This window comes from Lithobates pipiens, unplaced genomic scaffold, assembly GCF_037356315.1.
Source record: "Lithobates pipiens isolate NorthernLeopardFrog02 unplaced genomic scaffold, aLitPip1_a1.2 Scaffold_25, whole genome shotgun sequence".
Classification (NCBI taxonomy): domain Eukaryota; kingdom Metazoa; phylum Chordata; class Amphibia; order Anura; family Ranidae; genus Lithobates; species Lithobates pipiens.
In genome coordinates this window covers 55,544,751-55,565,134 of record NW_027507787.1, presented here as the reverse complement: position 1 = coordinate 55,565,134, position 20,384 = coordinate 55,544,751, and the positions used below count along the sequence as shown (strand labels likewise).

Here is a 20,384-nt window from a genome sequence, read left to right as displayed (position 1 = left end):
CTGATGTTTTGGCCACGTGAGCTACGCTTGAGACATATGTTGCAAATAGCAGCGGTGCGATCTGATGCACTAGTCTCAAAAAAGGCCCACACCAAAGAACTTTTAGAATAACGTGCAGAGGCAGCGCTCTGCACAGGCAGCGCTCTGCACAGGCGGAGCTCTGCGGTGTGATTCAGTCGGTGTGCTGCCCCTAAGCTGGCCCCCGGAGGGCATCCTGCCTCGTTGGACATGTGCCTCCTCCTCCTCCTCTCTCCTTCCAGGCACCCACGTGGAGTCAGTGCCCTCATCATCCCCTCCCTCTTCATCGCTGTAGCAAACCTGGCAGTATGCTGCAGCTTGTGGAACATGACTGCCAGATTGCTGTCCTTCTTGAGCATCCCCTCTCTCTGCGCTCACGCTACTGCCTTCCTCTAGCTGAGTGTCATCATCAGAGTCCACAAAACACTGGGCATCCTCCTGGAGCATGTACCCAACACTGTGCTCAAAGAGTTCAGGAGACTCCTCAGGAGGACGTGGTGGGTCTAGGGAAGGAGTCACTGATGATGACATTGAGAGGAGGGAAGACGATGCGTTGGCAGCTGCTTTGCTAGTACCCTGAGCCTGGGTCAGAGAGGATGAGGAGGATGAAGAGGGCTTGGTCATCCACTCTACCAAGTCGTTGGCATGTTGCTGCTCAACATGTCCAGCTGCCGAAAAGAAGGACAAGCGTGTCCCATGGCCACGTGCTGATGACAATGCACCGCGTCCACGACCAGCACTGTTGTCTCTAGACACAGAGCCTGCTTGCCCTCTTTTATCAGCTCGCGCCTGTCTGCCTCTCCTTGCTGGCCTTCCAGACATGGTAATGGCCTGAAGGGAGTTGGGTAAAAAAGCAGTTGGGTAGTGTATATTGTGCTAGAGGCACACAACACCCACTAACCCCTGCAGATGCCTTTATTATAGAACACCAGAGATAAAGGGGTATATACAGATGTATACTGTGCTGTGCTGGAGGCACACACAACTTCCAATAACTCCTGCAGATGCCAAGTGGTCTCAAATAGAGAAGAGCTATGTAGGTGGATATAGCGGTATGTACTTGGTACAGAGCACGCAGACAGCACGCACTAGCTCCTAACACTACTGACTGCAAGCTCTATTATAAAAGATAGATCACTAGCTATATAGGTGAGGTGAATATAGCGGTGTATACTACGGTCAGGGCACGCAGACAACAACCACTACACAACAGCAAGATCGAAAATCGGCCGAAAACGATCGGTGTGTACTGTGTTGAAGGTACACAGAACACCCACTAACTCCTGCAGATGCCTTTATTATAGAACACCAGAGATAAAGGGGTATATACAGATGTATACTGTGCTGTGCTGGAGGCACACACAACTTCCAATAACTGTTGAAGGTACACAGAACACCCACTGCTTCAGACGCCAACACATTACACAAGGCCGCCGCGCTGGCGGCCTTATATAGTGTGGGGCGTGCACTACACAGCCTGAGCTATGATTGGCCACAGGCATCCTGCCTGTGGCCAATCATGGCTCTCCTCGCTGCTGGCGCTGCGATTGGCCAAGCATGCGGGGTCACAGTGCATGCTTGGCCAATCATGAGCCAGCAATGCACTGCGCCATCGCAGTGCATTGTGGGCCGTGAGCGCCACACGAATTTGGCGCGAACGGACCAAAATGTTCGGACTTCGCCGAACGAACAGCCGATGTTCGAGTCGAACGTATGTTCGACTCGAACACGAAGCTCATCCCTACTGGGAAGTCATTTGCCATTCGATTACATCACTATCAAATTCTACAAAAAGTATGCCACTGTATTAGTCAAACTTACAGTCCTCCTTAGTTATTGTCTGCAGAATCAATTCCCACCTACCATTATGACTGAGAGCTTATGTGGCTTTTATTTATAACCCCTCAAAAGACCCAGCTCTGTTCAGTTTAAAATCCCATCACCCTTCTCAATTGTCAAATCAGAAGTCTTAAAAAAATATCATAATCCTGTCTTAATAACGACATCCCCTCGATCATTGATCAAGACCAAGCTGGGTTTATCTTAAAAGTGATAAACTAAACACATACTGCTTAATTTACATTGTCTCTTCTATTTCTGTATTTGGATGATGGCACTGTAATTATTTTAGTTAAAAAAAAAAAAAAAAAATATATATATATATATATATATATATTGTACCGTTTTTTCCTAATTGATATACAGCTGTCACATGACCCAGCTCTTTCCCAGCCTGTCTGCAGGGAAACATAAGCAGGAGGAGCTTTTAGTCCTCTGCTGCTGGTTGCATGTTCAAAATAATAGAGTAAAAATAAATATCAATAAATGGTTTTAAATTGACATACAAATATATCATTTGAAAACAAATCTTTATTATTTTGTGGAAATAACATCTCAGAATAAAAGGGAGATGAAGCAACTATTAATCTACATGTAATATTCCAGCCCTATTGTGTTTACCTGGTTAGTGAGCATGGAGGAGAAGAGAGGGAGTGGGCTGTAATTTACCACTGTGTGATGCTCACGTGTGACGCTCACATGTGTGACTATATAGTCACATGGGCAGCTCAAACTGAGTAGTTGTAGAGTTGCAACTACAGCTTCAAAGTCCCTGGTTGAATTGGGGACATGGACAGAACGTGGAGATAGAGAACAGCGGGATCAACCAGGATATTTGCAGAATACAGAAAATTAATCTTAATAAGTGTGACCAGCATGTAATACAGCATATATTGATAATTTTTTATGATATGGGTTTAGGCCCTTTTCCCACGGGGCAGATGCATTTGACGGACTCCGCTTACACAGCGAGGGATCGCTCTACTGATCTCTGACAGGATCGGATTCGATAGTGGAGGATGTCAGCAGACATGCCACCACTGACTAATAATACAAAAGTAGCAGGGCTAACCAAACATGACCAAATGAGTGTAAAAATAAATTAATTTGTTTTAAAAAAAAGTTATGACCAATGAATAATGTTTAGAAACGGAATGCTTCTGGAAACTGCAATATGGACGCACTATGTCCTAATACCTATGTGTTTCCCTCTCGGGTTTTAATATATAGATGTTCCTGATATATATATATATATATATATATAGCGTCCTAATGCAGTTGCGTCCATATTGCAGTTTCCAGAACCATTCAGTTTCTAAACACTATTCATTGTTTCATGACAAAATTCCTGCCAAAACTATATTCCTGGGGATGATAAATTCCATCCCCAGTGGAGAGGTTGCTCTCTGGTGTGTGATATCTCTAGACTGGAAATGGCATGGATACATAAGATTAAGTGCTATGTTCCGTTGGGACTCGATGTAGACATTGATGTAAATGCATTTATTGATATTTCCTGGTGAGGCAGATCATGGGTATATGCCTATATTTTGGCCTAAATCCTTTTGAGTCTATTGTTTATGGTTATTCAGTTCGTTTTGTGAACTTTCTGTGAGTCTTGGGGAGCCTTACCCCCCTTTTTTATCTCTTTATTGGATCTTTAGCATTTACTGTCTATATGGAAATATAAGTTCTGTATGGATTTTATTTTGATTGTAGGTAAATTGATGAGTTCATTCACATACAATATTCTAATTATTTTTAGGTTGCCCTTGTATATATGTTGTGTATATATATATATATATATATATATATATATATATTTTTTTTTTTATCTATAAAGTCGGTAATGGGCGCCTTTAGTTTATTGTCTTTTATTATGCAGAATCTTTTTAATTCTATATATAAATTACATTAATTCCTATTTTTGGAGCCGCCCAACTATTGCCCCTTTAATAATGTTTTGCCCTCTGACCCTCTTGTGCCGCGCGTCATACTGCGGTTTGTTTTCTTTATTCTATTTTATCCATGGTATGAGACGTTCTGTTTCCCGCCTCCCAAGACTCACATAGAGGTGTGGTTCTCTCGTCACACTATTTAGCGCGATGATTCAGTGCATCGCCTGATCCCCGAGACGTCAGTTTGTGATGAACCGTGCGTAGGGAGGTTGATGTGCTGACGTCATTGCGCTTCTCAGTGGACGTGTGTTCGCTTGCTGGAGGGCTGTTTGTTATGACCGTTTTTACCTTCTTATTTTCTGTAAGTGCAATCCTTTTAATTCTATTAAATTGTTTATGGTACAGTACAAACTATGGAGTCTCTCTTTATATCTTCTGGGTTAATACCTGAATTTTGATCCTTGGTGGCTGATGCTCGAGTACTCCTGGCTAACTGGTGCTCATTACAAAGCTCCTTCCCATAACTAGCGGTGGATTGCCATCTTTCCTTTGGACAAAGGCCCTGGCTGGGTATTTAGCCACAGGCTCCTAAAGCTTGCCTTCTGGTAAGCGCATAATCTATGTGGTGGAGGTGTACTGTTAAGAGGTGTTATTTTTTAGCACTCATCCTATGTTCTATTTATGGAATGTTTTTCACTACTTATGTAATTTTTACACAATCATTGAAAACAAATTAATTTATATTTACACTCATTTGGTCACATTTGGTTAGCGCTGACACTTTTGTATTATTTACTGTATTTATTGGCGTATAACACTCACCTTTTCACCATGCGAATCGGGTGCAAATGGCGTGTGCCTGCTATATGGCAATACTTACATACAGTGAGAATCTCCTGTTTACTTGGTGGCCTCTGTAATAGGAGGTCCCATCTCCTGGGCCACCACTGGACCAGTGTTCTGTCTATCATAGGAGATTCTCACTAAATGGCTGCACTGATGGTAATGGTGAGGCTGCATTGATGTGGACTGATGAAGCTGCATTGATGGCACTTGTGAGGCTGCAGATGGACATTGATCAGGCTGCATTGATGGCAATGATGAGGCTGAAGATGGGCACTGATCTTATTTTGCTTCAAAGTTCCTTATTGAAAATTTAAGTTTTTTCCTGAAACTTCCCTCTTAAAATGAATGTGCGTGTTATACACCGCTAAATACGGTATCTGTTTCTCTGTGCATCTCACGGTTCTAGCGGTTGATCTTTCTACACAATATTTATATATGTTCTTTAGCGCGGTATTTCTTTATTTTTTTCTATTGATGTCACTGCTGACATTCTCTGCTCCAAAGGGATGAATGGATGGTCCAATCAGGTCTGCCTGAAAAACCTGACAGGCAGACCTGATCAGACAGCCTGTGTGAAAGGTGCCTCAGTGACACTTTAAGAAGTTTATTTACAAATATACATACTTTCCACACTAACTCAAGGAGGAGAATAATAGCCTCTTTAGATATAGAAATGGCTTTTGACTAGGGTTGTCAAATTTTCTTCAAGCCAAACCCAAACATATTAGCAGTGCACTTAATTTTTTTCATGCAGTATACAAAACAAATGAAAAGCAAAATGTAGTACAAATAGATTTAAAACCTGTACACGTTAATGCATGGTATTTTGTTACCACACGTTTCCTCGCAGGTGAATGAGTGCTAAAGCAAGGGGTGTGGTTGTGCAATTAAGACTTAAGGAGGAACTGCAGTCTGCTTACATAATTTGTAAGAAAAACATATTTGCCATTCTGAAGCTTCCCTCCAACCACTTTACATATTATTTATATATACAGTGATTCTGTACTTGCCAAATATGCTGCAGAAATCTCCCTTCACCAAGTCTGGCAGCATCCATTTTAACTGTGGGCAGCCGAAGCTGCTGCCTGTTCACTTCCTGGATTTACACAGACACACACCACCAGCTCTGCAGCTCTCATTGGCTCTTGTATGACTCATCCCCCATTCCTTCCTGGCAAACTAGCCTAATGATCAGGTAAGAAACAGAAAGTGGGCTGTATAAGGTATTTTTAGAACTAAATGTTTTACTATCCAAAGTTAAAACAACAAGGACAGAAGATTTAATAGCTGGAAAGTTGAAAAAAAAATTACTCAAGGTCCACTTTAAAAGCACCACTGCACTCCTGCACAGGGGGCTGAGTGTTTATTTGCATTGCAGGAATACAAACAATTTTGCGCACATTCCTGCAGCGTCCACCAAGAGCAGGGGTAATAAACTAATATTTGAAGAGATCCGGTTGCTAACATTTTCTTCAAGCTGAGGTCCAAATTACTCTCTAATATAAACATGAAAGTAGGCCAATCACATCCATATTTCAAGTAAAAGAAAATCGAACCACCTTACATAAGGTGCACCTCTATCAGAGTCCCCCTTACTTCTGGTGTCCCCATCAGAATGCTCCCAGTACATCTGGTGTCTCCATCAGAGTGCCTTCTTTACACTTGGTGTCCCCATCAGAGTGACCCCTCACATCTGGTGTCTCCATCAGAGTGCCCCTTCACATATGGTGTCTCCATCAGTGTGCCTCCTTACATTTGGTGTCCCCTTCAGAGTCCTCCCTTACATCTGGTGTCCCTCCTTACAGCAGATCACCACCCGTGTCACCACCAGAAGCCCCCGTTACATCTGGTGCCCCCACCAAAGGCCCCCCTTACATCGGGTGTCCCCCACTAGAGCCTCCCCTCACATCAGGTGTCCCCACCAAATTTCCCCTTATATCAGGGGCACCAGCAGATTGCTTCTTTACATCAGGTGTCCCCACCGAAGCCCCCCTTACATGAGTGTTCCCACCAGAGCCCCCTCTTACATCAGGTGTCCCCATCAGATTCACCCTTACATCAAGTGTCCCCACCAGAGCCCCCCTTACATTAAATGTGCCCACCAGAGCCCCCTCTTACATCAGGTCCCCCTTACATGAGGTGCCACCCCTAATATCAGATGACCCCCGTCAGGTGTGCCTCCACATATCAGCGTTGCCCCTTTCCCCTTGTACTCACAGATCACTAACTGCAAAGAAGCTCCTCGTTTCTTTCTCCAGTCTGTCTTCATTCCTCTGCAGTGCCGCTGAGATTGTGTTCTCACTCTGTGCTGGTTCTCTATTGCCTCATGCAGGCTGGAGGGAGGAGAACGTGTATTCTCCTCTCCATCTATGAGCCACGGTCCAGTGTGAATAATGTGTCAGGTTTTGAGGCGGACTGAAAACTGGACACATGATTCAAAACTAGGACTGTCTTTGTGAATCCTGGACAGGTGGAAACCTACTTTTGACACAGTAAAATGGTCTTACCTGGAGACTGTGGTCTAGGTCTGGCTCATTACTGATTAACCAGCTACAGGCTTGTGAACCAGCAGATAGCCACCCCTCTGCAACATATTTTTCATCCCACTGTAGCGCAAGCAGGCACAGCCTACATGAAAGTGGCAAATCAGCTCTGGGCCACTCCAGATGACGTCTTGATGATGAAATGCATATGGGGGGGGGCTTATAGTGTCTTTATGTCACTTGCAGTTTGAAGCTGTGGAACGTAAAACATCCTGCACTTCCTGTTTTAAATGCTTTTAGTTCACAGAGAAGATGCAAGTATGTTTATAACCGTGTACATTTCAATAGGCCATATCTAAAGGCCCACCTGGGACCTGCTACATAGTGTGGAATACCCCTTCAAGGGGTGAATATTTCTGGTGAGTGCAAAACCTTTAGGGGAGCACCAATAGCAGCACCAGCACAAGTTCACAGATAAAAGAAAACACGATTTAAGAGCACCTCTCACTGTTTTCAAAAAGACTGCTTTTATGAATTTAAAAAGGTCTATGTATATTATTATATTTTTTCACTAGAGCACCAGTCACTTTATATAAGATTGTTGCACATTTAATTGTCACTGCATGATATATGAATTTAGAAAAGTGCATATATTATTGATTGCTACACTACTAGCAGGATTTAAAGCACCAGTCACTTTATAAATATATTTTTACAAAGGAAGGTTTATCCATCTAATTTACCAGGTTCATAAAACTTGGGTATAAGTCACTGTTTGAGTGTGTTATTGGAGCACTAAGATTCCTGGTTTATTTCACTCCTAAGAACAGTGCCACACCTACCGCTTTAAAATCATCACAGTATGAAGAGAAGCTGGGCAGAGGTTTCCCTTTGCAAAGGTTTTGCAGCACCAGGCAAGGCTACACAGTGAACATCTCTGGATCAGGTAGGCAGGCATGTATGCAACTGAGTCAGTTTCACTAAAACAAGTTGGACACTGGCCAATGACTCAATGCAATTAACAAAATTACCAGGACTATGCAAAATGCCCCCATAAACATTGCCGTTGTATGCGTGTGCCCCATTTGGTGGCGAGTTAAACCTTGCCGGAATTATGCAGCAAGCTTTGGGCTGGATAACCCTCTGCTCAGCACTGCCTGCATACACCAAAGAATGTCAATAACAGTCATGGACTCTGTTAAGCCTTGATAGAACTAGGGTACATGCCCAAAGTACCCGGGTTCACTGACACAAATGGTATATGATATCGAACAAGTATGTAGATCAGAAAATTCAGTGATTTAAAGCAGTGGTTCTCAACCTTAGTCTTCAAGTACCCCCAACGAGCCATGTTTTCCTTTACTTTGCACGGCTGCTTTAAATCAATACCAATGACATGGTATCTAGATAAGAGCGATTTAATCTAAGGAATTTCCCAAAATATGGTCCTTTGGGGGTACTTGAGGACGGAGGTTGAAAACCAGTGGTTTAAAGTACTGAAGGAAGAAGATTAGTATGGGGGCCAAGCAACATTTTTCAAAAGGAGCAGCTGGCAATCTTTGTCAAATTACTACTTTCAAAAAAGATCTGGTTAGGGAGAGGTATAAACACACTGACTGAAGGGAAGGAGAAAATATCATGGTATTAGAATAAACTAGCTTTTAGAGTAACTGGTTACCAAAGTTGGAAATCTGAAACAGTTATAAAGAAATAAATATATATATAAAAAAAAAAAATCAGTATTCCAACCAAAAAGCAAAGTTAGAAATAAATATATATTATGAAATTAAAATGCTTTAACTTGTCAAAAACAGTTAGTAACATGTAAAAAATAACACTAACAGAGAACACGAAGAGATGACAATCATGCATTAAGAAAACTAAAACCTAACAAGTGAAATCTAAATAAAAAAGAAAATATAATTTACCTTATTGATTTGTGCTTTACAATGTACTGCTCGGTTCAAACTCAGTTCAATAACAAAGGCAAGAATATTTTGGGAATGAGATCATCCATTCTCCAAACTGCTGGCTAGCATGAAAGTGGGCAACGAATGGGGTAGACACAACATGCATGCTGCTAGTGGAACAGATTATTTTATATCTAATACAGTTTAATATGGTTCCCATATCAGTCTTCTCTATTTCTTTTTTGTTTGTTTACAAATGTTTATGTACACGGGACGTTTCTCAACCTCTCCTGAACGCTGGAACATCAAAGCTAGTAATCCACATTTAAAAACATGCGTTTAGCAGGGTTTACAAGCCGCGTTTACGTTCAGGAGAGTTTACTTTATAAAGATAACTTCAGGAGACCCTCCCAAATGATTAGAACGCGCTATAAACAAGTATTTATTAACTATTCCAGCCATTCTGTGAGAGAACAATGTGAGTAGCAGCTGAGAAAGCAGTGTGCTTGTAGCTAGCTGTTATTTTTTGGTTGTTTCTTAATATGGATCCCATGATGAGCATGTGCGAGGAAATGCTCCTGATGTTGCTTTCGCTGAGGCTCCAAAGATGTATAAAATTATGTGAGGACCAGAGTACGTCGCTACTGGACACATCCATTGATGGCTCAACGCATGTCCACAGGATACTTTTCTAATATGCATGTTCAGCTGCATAATTACCCAGAGAAATTTTTTAATTTTACACGCATGTTAATTGCCACCTTTGACATTCTCTTGGAAAAGGTTAGACCCCGTCTAGTCCTCATGGACACCAACATGAGGAAAATCGCGCCACCAGAGGAATGTCTGTTGGTGACTCTTAACTTCAGCATAATTGGCTGATGAGGGAAATATGACATGGTATATCAAGCTTGCATACAGTGATAATTGAGTTGTTGCTGTGTTTTTAGCATTTATTAGGCTCAAAAGTAATAAATAAAATGTTTCCCTTTAAAAACGCTATTAGGCGAAAACATGCCTAAACGCAGGTAGCTGCTTTTAGCCACGTTTGGTGTTTGACATGCCTCTAAACACAGCTTCTGAATGCATTTTTTTGGGTTACGAAAAAGCCTCTAAACTTAACTGCCTAGAAACAACTATAAACTAACCTGCGTACATGAACTGATAGGATAACAGAGGAGAGTTCAGGAGCAGTTGAAAAAAATACCCAACTGTTACTAAATGTCCGTTTACCAGAAGCAGTGTACATGAGGTCTATAACTTGGTGGTACAAGTAAATACAGCACATTGAAATAGATACACTGAAAATTAGTCTTTCAAGGTTAAAAAATAAAAAAAATAAAAAAGAACAATATCTAAATAGAGGTAATAGTATACAGAATGAGTTCATAGAGCCTAAGTAATGGATATCATACAACGCTATGACATGAGCAAAAATATAATCATTATACAAATGTAGTAACAAGGTTGGAATAACCATAAATGGTTGGTCAGGTGATAAGAATAAATCTAATGAGCCAGTCTTCTATATCTAACACAGTTTAATATGGTTCCCATATCAGTCAGTCAACAGCATTACTTTTAGTTAACCAAATTGAAGCCATTAAGAGCCACTGTTTTTGATAATGGCCAAAAATTGTTTTAAATTTCTCTAAATATCCCCTGTGCATCTGGGCTAATTAATTTAATTCATCTTGAACAGAAAAAGTAAGAAAAAAACAAGAAGAATTAAGATACCTAAACCCATTTTTACATTTCCAAGAAATGGCACAGGAAGCATATATTGGCAGTCATTTTGGCAATGAGTCACAGATAAGCTTTCATTTATTTAATTACACAACTGTTAACACTGATTTCTAATATTTTACAATTCTTTAAAGGACAACACACATATACCCCATGTTATAAAATAGACACACTAATGCACAGCATAGTTTATCTGCTCTGGCTGCAACTACTTAGCAAATTAATTAAGCCAGTCTGATGTTAAGTGCCCAGCAGGGAGCTATGATGGTAAATGAAAGAAATATTTGGCACAGACAATTTCCAATTTAAAGGTTTAACCACATAATCTCCAGAAGATTTACCCCCCCCCCCCCCATGACCAGGCCATTTTTGTGATACGACACTGCGTTCGTTTAACTGACAATTGCGCGGTCATGCAACACTGTACTCAAACAAAATGTATGCTATTTGACCACCTTTGCATTTTTTTTTTTTGCGCTATAGACAGTGGAGCAAAAAAGTATTTAGTCAGCCACCAATTGTGCAAGTTCTCCCACTTAAAAAGATGAGAGAGTCCTGTAATTGTCATCATAGGTATACCTCAACTATGAGAGACAAAATGTGGAAACAAATACAGACAATCACATTATCTGATTTTTGAAAGAATTTATTTGCAAATTATGGTGGAAAAATAGGATTTTTCTACTCATCGTAAAATCTTTTTCTCTGAAGTTCACTGATTGACATGGCTCCATTAATCTTAACCATAGGGTTGTTACGCAACCTTCAGGAGAGGACTAGGCAGAAGATGTTATATATGTGAAAAAATAGAACTTTACAGTTCTGCCCAGGGGCCAGTCCCTCCAGTAACATCCCCTCAGCCTACAATTGCAGGGAGTTCGGGGGAAGAAACATCAGTTTCTGAAGCCATGCTCACCCACCCTGTCTGCCACCCTTGGGGACTTAGGACAGGTGCACAGTCCCACTCTCCTAGCTGCTGCAAACTGAGGGCCCTCCACCGCAGGACTCACCACCCCGACCGAGTTCTGCACCATTCAGCTACAGGTGCCTGCGTCCTGTGTCAGCTCCCAGGTATCCTGAGTGATAAACCGCACTGTTCTGAGCAGCAGGGACCAGCACCAAGCATAAAAACCGCGCTGGGCTACAACAAAATGGCCACGGGCCGCCCAGAATAAGGGACATAATCACCGGGAAAATGGCCGCTGAATTAAAGCAAAATGGCTCCTGACTAGGGATGAGCTTCGTGTTCGAGTCGAACATATGTTCGACTCGAACATCGGCTGTTCGCCCGTTCGGCGAATTCTGAACGTTATGGGCCATTCACGCCAAATTCGTGTGGCGCTCATGGCCCGCAATGCACTGCGCCATCGCAGTGCATTGTTGGTTCATGATTGGCCAAGCATGCACTGTGACCCCGCATGCTTGGCCAATCACAGCGCCGGCAGCGAGGAGAGCTATGATTGGCCACAGGCAGGATGCCTGAGGCCAATCATAGCTCAGGCTGTGTAGTACACGCCACCACACTATACAAGTCCGCCAGCGCGGCGGCCTTGTGTAGTGTGTTGGCGTCTGTAGGAGTTAGTGGGTGTTCTGTGTACCTTTAACACAGTATACACCGTTCGTTATCGGCGGATTTTGCTTTCTTGCTCTTCTGTAGTGGTTGTCGTCTGCGTGCCCTGACCGCAGTATACACCGCTATATCCACCTATATAGCTAGCTATCTTGCTCTTTTTAAATAGAGCTTGCAGTCAGTTGTAGGAGATTGTGCGTGCTGTCTGTGTGCCCTGAACGCAGTATACACCGCTATATACACCTATATAGCTAGCTATCTTGCTCTTTTTAAATAGAGCTTGCAGTCAGTTGTAGGAGATTGTGCGTGCTGTCTGCGTGCCCTCACCACAGTATACACCGTTATATCCACCTACATAGCTCTTCTCTAATTGAGCCATCTGCCATCTGCAGGAGTTAGTGGGTGTTGTGTGTGCCTCCAGCACAATATACACTACCCAACTGCTGGTTTTCCCATCTCCCTTCAGGCCATTACCATGTCTGGAAGGCCAGCAAGGAGAGGCAGACAAGTGCGAGCTGATAAAAGGAGGCAAGCAGGCTCTGTGTATAGAGACAACAGTGCTGGTTGTGGACACGGTGCATCGTCATCATCAGCACGTGGCCATGGGACACGCTTGTCCTTCTTTTCGGTAGCTGGACATGTTGAGCTGCAACATGCCGAAGACTTGGTAGAGTGGATGACCAAGCCCTCTTCCTCCTCCTCATCCTCTCTAGCAAAGCAGCTGCCAACGCATCGTCTTCCCTCCTCTCAATGTCATCATCAGTGACTTCTTCCCTAGACCCACCACGTCCTCCTGAGGAGTCTCCTGAACTCTTTGAGCATAGTGTTGGGTACATGTTCCAGGAGGATGCCCAGTGTTTTGTAGGCTCTGATGATGATACTCAGCTAGAGGAAGGCAGTAGCGTGAGTGCAGAGAGAGGGGATGAAATCTGGCAGTCATGTTCCACAAGCTGCAGCATACTGCCAGGTTTGCTCCAGTGATGATGAGGGAGGGGATGATGAGGGCACTGACTCCACGTGGGTGCCTGGTAGGAGAGAGGAGGAGGCACATGTCCAACGAGGCAGGATGCCCTCCGGGGGCCAGCTTAGGGGCAGCACACCAACTGAATCACACCGCAGAGCTCCGCCTGTGCAGGGCGCTGCCTCTGCACGTTATTCTAAAAGTTCTATGGTGTGGGCCTTTTTTGAGACGAGTGCATCAGATCGCACCGCTGCTATTTGCAACATATGTCTCAAGCGTATCTTGCGTGGCCAAAACATCAGCCGCTTGGGCACCACATGCTTGACCAGACATATGACCTGCCATGCAGCTCGTTGGCAAGCGTACCTCAAAGACCCACACCAAAGAACAAAGCAGACCTCTCCTTGCTCCTCATCAGCTGGGATCTCCAACCCCACTAGACCTTCAGTCCTCTCTGAAACCTGCTCTGAGAGGAATGAAGGTGTAGAATTAGGTGTGCTTCCGGGCACTCTGCTAGCAGTACACCCACGTCCGATTATAGCAGGCAAATGTCCCTGCCCCAGCTGCTGGGCCGTCGAAAGAAGTTCACTCCCAGCCATCCATATGCCCAGCGGTTGAATGCTAGCTTGGCTAAATTGCTAGCACTTCAACTGCTGCCTTTTCAGTTGGTAGACTCCGCCCCCTTCTGTGAGTTTGTACAATGTGCGGTTCTTCATTAGCAGGTCTCCAAACGCCACTTTTTCTCACGGAAGGCGATTCCGGCTCTCTACCGACATGTGGAAGGCAATGTCCTTGCCTCACTGGAAAGGGTGGTCAGCGGTAAGGTGCATATTACCGCTGACTCCAGTAGGCATGGACAGGGATGTTACCTGTCTTTCACAGACTATTGGGTCACTCTTCTGGCAGCTGGGAAGGATGTAGGACAAGGTGCAGTAGTGTTGGAGGTTGTTCCGCCACCACGCCTCCAAAATGCTACTATTGGTTGTGACACACCTCTCTCCTCCACCCCCTCCCTTCTCTTCTTCCTCCATGACCCCTTCCAGTGATCTGTCCTCAGAACCAGAGGTGCTCCATAGGCGTTCCAGGGGCTACGCAAGTATGCAGGCAAAACGATGCCATGCCGTGCTTGCGCTCGTTTGTTTGGGGGACAGGAGCCACACTGGGGCGGATGTTTTGTCAGCTCTGCAGGGGCAGGCCGAGAGGTGGTTTGCGACAATGGCACCAACCTCCTCTCCGCCCTCCGACAGGGACAACTGACCCATGTGCCCTGTGTGGCTCACGTCCTTAACCTGGTGGTGCAGCGGTTCTTGGGCAGGTACCCGGGCTTACAGGACGTCCTGAAGCAGGCCAGGAAAGTCTGTGTGCATTTCCGCCGATCATTTAATGCCTGTGCTCGGCTGGCTGAGCTCCAAAAGGAGTTGAACCTGCCCAAGAACTGCCTTATATGTGACATGCCCACCAGATGGAACTCAGCGTTGGCCATGCTGCAGCGGCTGCACACGCAGCAGAGGGCCATCAATGAGTACCTGTGTGACTACGGAACCAGGACAGGGTCAGGGGAGCTCGGTTTTTTCTCACCACGCCAGTGGGGCATGATCAGGGATGCATGCACTGTCCTGTCACCGTTTGAGGAGGCCACAAGGATGGTGAGCAGTGACCGTGCATGCATCAGTGACACTGTACCTCTTGTCCACCTCTTGGAGCATACGCTGCATGGAATAATGGATAGGGCACTTGAGGCAGAACAGAGGCAGGAAGAGGAGGACTTCCTTGCCTCTCAAGGCCCCCTTTATCCAGACAGTGTTCCTGCTGTGCCACCCATCACACAGGAAGAGGATGAGGAGGAGGATAATTGTGTCAGCATGGAGGTGGAGGCTGCCACTCAGCATCAGCAGCAGTCTTGTAGGGATGATTTACAGTCCCACGAAACCCGTGGACTTGTACGTGGCTGGGAGGAGGTAGCTGCGGATCATGTTGTCTTTAGTGACCCAGAGGACTCCGGACCGAATGCCTTAGCTAACCTACATTGCATGGCCTCCCTGATCCTGCAAAGCCTGCGGAAGGATCCTTGTATTCTTCGGATCAAGGAGAGGGACCATTACTGGCTGGCCACTCTCCTTGATCCACGGTACAAGGGTAAGGTTGCCGACCTTATCTTGCCGTCACAGAGGGAGCAGAGGATGAGACATCTCCGGGAGGCCTTGCAGAAAGGTCTGTGCAACGCGTTCCCAGAGACTGAGATATTACAAACTCCTGGTCCTGGACAACGTGTTGCTGAGGCATCGGTCAGAAGGTGGCCGTCTGACCAATGCGTTCAGACAATTTTTGGTCAGGGGAAAGGTCAGACTTGGACACCTTTCCCACCGAAAATCCTCTGGCTTACTGGGTCTTGAGGATGGATCACTGGCCAGAGCTTGCACAGTATGCAATTGAGCTACTGGCCTGTCCTGCATCCAGCGTTCTTTCGGAACGCACCTTCAGTGCTGCTGGTGGCTTTGTTACCGATCACAGGGTGCGCCTGTCCACCGACTCAGTTGATCGACTGACCTTCATCAAGATGAATCAGTCTTGGATCACCCACAGCTACCAAGCACCTGAAGCTGATGTAACCGAATAATTTTTTTTGAAATATCACATCCCTTCAAGACTGCCTATGCTGATGCTGAGTGACTGTCCTGTTATGTTGATTGTCTATCCTCTTCCTCCTCCGCTGATATGTTGTAAGAACATTTTTGGTTCTGGGTGATGCCACCAGCCCAATTTTTCTGCCCCTGTTTAACAGGGGCGTTTAATTACAATTTTTGATGCAATGCTTTGCAGCAGGGCTCATTCCTGCACTACAACTAGAGTATATGGGAGAGGTTGCAGTGTCGTGGCACCAGTGCCTAAGGCCCAATTTTTCTGCCCCTGTTTAATAGGGGCGTTTAATTACAATTTTTGATGCAATACTTTGCAGCAGGGTTCATTCCTGCAATACAACTAGAGTATATGGGAGAGGTTGCAGTGTCGTGGCACCAGCACCAGTGCCTAAGGCCCAATTTTTCTGCCCCTGTTTAACAGGGGCGTTTAATTACAATTTTTGATGCAATGCTTTGCAGCAGGGCTCATTCCTGCACTACAACTAGAGTATATTGGAGAGGTTGCAGTGTTGTGGCACCAGCACCAGTGCCAGCAGCCCAATTTTTCAGCCCCTGTTTAACAGGGGCATTTAATTACAATTTTTGATGCAATGCTTTGCAGCAGGGCTCATTCCTGCACTACAACTAGAGTATATGGGAGAGGTTGCAGTGTCGTGGCACCAGTGCCAGCAGCCCAATTTTTCAGACCCTGTTTAACAGGGACATGTAATTACAATTCTTGATATATTATTTCACAGGAGGGCCCGTTCCTGTGACCACCCAGAGTAACTGAGGACTTATAGTGTTGTGGCACCAGCACCACAACCACCAAAGGTCAATTTTTCTACCACTGTTCAACAATGGCATGTAATTACAATTCTTGATATAATCGTTCACAGCAGGGTGCTCCAGCGCCCACCAAGAGTCACTTTGAGGGCTTACAATGTTGTGGCAAAACCAACACCTTGTTCCGCCATTTCTGCAGAGCATATAGGGCAGGCCCCTACTTTCAAACATCCAACTTACAAACGTCTCCTACTTGCAAACGGAAGGAGACAACAGCAAGTGAGATGAAAAAAGACGGACGGCAAAACAAATTATACAGGGGTGATAACCCTTCCCTATATTTTCCAAAAAGCTTAAAAATTGATTTTTTGACTGGAGCTACACTTTAAAAATTTACCAGTTGAAAATTACAAACAGATTCTACTTAACACAACAAATCTACACAGTCCCTGTCTTGTTTGCACCGCCTGTATACTGCTGTTCTGAGTATATAGGGCCTGGGGGCCACACGTATTTCCTTTTTTTAATATGGGTACAGGGTTCCCCTTAATATCCATACAAGACCCAAAGGGGCTGGTAATGGGCAGGGGGGGCTACCCATGCCATTTTTCTCAATGATTTTCATCCATATTGCCGGAACCAGATATAACATTAAAACCGCAGCAGTTTTAAATGACGTTATTTCCGTTAAATGTCATTTTGTACAGGGACTGTTCTAAACACGGGAAACACGTGGCACTTCACAGGCATACTATAGACACCTCCCAGGCACGATATTTAAAGGAATATTTCACTTTTTTTTCTCACTTTAATCATCATTAAAATCAGTGCTTTCGAAAAAACGGCAGTTTTTAAAAAAAAAATTTGCATTGACCCATGTCCCCTGGGGCAGGAGCCAGGTCCCCAAAGCCTTTTTAGGACAGTATCTTGCATATTAGCCATTAAAATTATCACTTTTAATTTCGAACGTTGGAGTCCCATAGACTTCAATGGGGTTCTAAAGTTCGTACGAATTTGCGGTCCGTTTGAAAGTTCTGGTGCGAACCGAACCGGGAGGTGTTCGGCTCATCCCTACTCCTGACCTTGCTTTCCACTGAGGCCCACCAAACATGGCCGACATGCAACTGTACATAGGGAAAAGGCTGAAAATGGTGGCAGAACAGCGCTATGGTGATCAGCATATGCAGACCTCCAGACACCCAGGGACACAGCCACCCAGCGCAGCCCCCCATCCAGGTGTGCGTCCCCCCAGGAAACCCTGGCTATAGGCGCACACACACACCGCTCAGCAGCCCATCATGCAGCATCCCCCACGCAAAAGCAAGCATTTTATTATATTGCAGCTTACCGATTATTAGATGTGAGGACCACAGTAGTTTTCTTTATTGTAGGCTCCCTCTCGTTTATTTTCACCTGGTGATCCACCCAGTAAGTGTGTTTTTCAACAGAACAATCTCCCCTGAAAATGTAGCAGATAGAGTGTTGAGACAAACCATTTAAGACTGACAGGGGTGCTTACAATGATTAGATTTTATTAAGCCATATAAAACCTTTATCCCAAAAGGCAAAAAACTGTTGCTGTGTAGCTGCAGTGTGAGCTGGAGGTTATCTTTAAGATGTTAGTGTATCTAAATCTGCTAGTACATCCAATACCCCCCTCCCCTAAGACTGACAATGCTGCTGTCCAAAGGTGCCTTTATGCTCTTTCATCCACAGTGGGAAACTCTAGTAAAGGAAGTGTGTTACTGGCCAGATCACCAGGTAAAAAGAGAGAAAAAAAGGCAATAAATAAATAAATAAATTAAGCCACCACATCTAAAGATTGGTAAGCCGCAATATACTACATTTTTGTATTTGGGTCTAATACTGCTTTAACCCTTTGGGAGTATATCATCAAAAAACTTTTTTTTTAAGACACGCCTAAAATCTGACTTATATCTTAGTGCAGACTTCTGGGAAAATCAGTGAGCCAATCACACAAGGTATTAGCCAACACCCAAGATTGACTGCTATGTTAATATCTTATTTATACTGTGTTAAAATCCAGTACTAGTGTGCATCCAGCAACACAAAACAATTTTCTGTCCAGCAAGTATAATCTTCTTTCTTGTAATATACTGCAGATATTTTCTATAGTGAGTAAACATACCTAAATAGGCTGAAGGTTTGTACTACAAATGCTACACTTAATATACACACAGTAATATAATCCATATAATAAATGTTTGGTTTTGGGTTCAATACTGCTTTAAGGCTATTTTCTTTCTTGTGTCCTAAATTCTTTTTCAGTTGCCATCTCTTTTTTTTTCTTCATGTGTCCCTCCAATCTATTCCTCCCCATAAATCTGCATTGAGTACACCCAAAATTGAAATCTTTGGTACTATATGTCCAATGATTTTTTAGGTGCTGCCTGTACTGTGGGTCCCCGGGCAGTAGTCTGGTTTCTTACAGCACGTCAGGGTGGCTCCACTGAGACCCTATAAGGCAAAGGAGCCACCTTATAGTATACAAACTCCACACAGCAAAATTTAACACCTTCCCAATGCCGCCTCCCAGCTCTTTAAGAGCTTCAAGATGTCAGGAGTCAGAGGTGAGAATTTGGGTCAGATGACTGCATTGATTGGCTGCGGCGGCAATCACATAATCGGAAAGATCCCGCTTGCAGGTATGCATCAGGAGCTTTCTGATCCCTGATGGCAACTGTGCTGGGAGCACACAGTGTGCACAGTCTCAACACAGAAATGTTAATATTTAGGATGCATTTATGTAGCCTCAAGTCCTTAAAGCCCACCCGCCGAGAGGTTGCATATACTGTATGCATGCGGCCGGCGGGAAGAGGTTATAAAGAGAATTATTCAGTAATGTAATGTAACATATGCAAAATGTATTGTCTGTTTTATTTTATTTTTTATTTTTTTTTTAGAGGGTTTAAAAAGGTCCACCCCCAATTATCACTACTCCATCCTCAGCAGTATATTATGCTTTATTTTGTTTTAGGTTTGCCTTTTCCATATATCTTCAGATTGATCATTGATGCTCAGGATACTATTTTCCCTTTTTTTTTTTTTTAAGGCACTGGACAGTCCTGCACAATGCAGAGAAGGCACTGACAGGATGATTTAAAATAAATTATTAACCGGTGTTGCCCTGCTTTATACCAAAATGTTTCCTTCACTGACATCTGTTGGTTTTGCTGTCTAGAGAGGAGACCTGCATACAGCCTGGAAAGACTTGATTGTCTGATATTTCCCTCCTTGGTTGCTGTATATACTGCATATAGCCCTAGAGGCGTTTTCCTCTCAGGGACTAAACACAATCCACCTTGGGCTAGCAACTGTGATCTAACAGAGTGATGTAAATTTCTCTTATGTGGAGGACACACTACCCGAGGTTGTAAATAATACTGTGTTGCAGGATGTCAATACTGGTGAAAGGTACCTGATGGTTGAACCTGCAGAAAGTGAGCACGGTCCTCTAGAAGTGTTTGCAAGATTGAAAGCAGAAAGTACCTCCTCTGAGCCGGATTTGTCAGATCTTGGGGGCTCCCGGGAGGATTACCTTAGTACTCAGATGAGAGACTCTACTTGTTCCACTCGCCAGGGAACAGGCCACCGTGTGGACCACAGCAACCTGAGGTGGATATGCAGTTTCCCCATTTTGCTGTGAGTCATGACTTATACAGAGTAACCAAAGTCAATGTTGAAGTGT

At 44.1% G+C, this 20,384-nt stretch overlaps 1 protein-coding gene across 2 annotated transcripts in view; it reads right to left on the bottom strand.

Moving 5' to 3' along the window:
* The window catches only part of PSD (pleckstrin and Sec7 domain containing), a 711,875-nt gene that overhangs the window by 572,294 nt on the left and 119,197 nt on the right, over positions 1–20,384 (bottom strand). For both annotated transcript variants that reach the window (XM_077454479.1, XM_077454482.1), the window contains exon 4: positions 18,024–18,134. The gene's annotated coding sequence lies outside the window, so the exon portion shown is untranslated. The remainder of the gene's footprint in view (positions 1–18,023; positions 18,135–20,384) is intronic.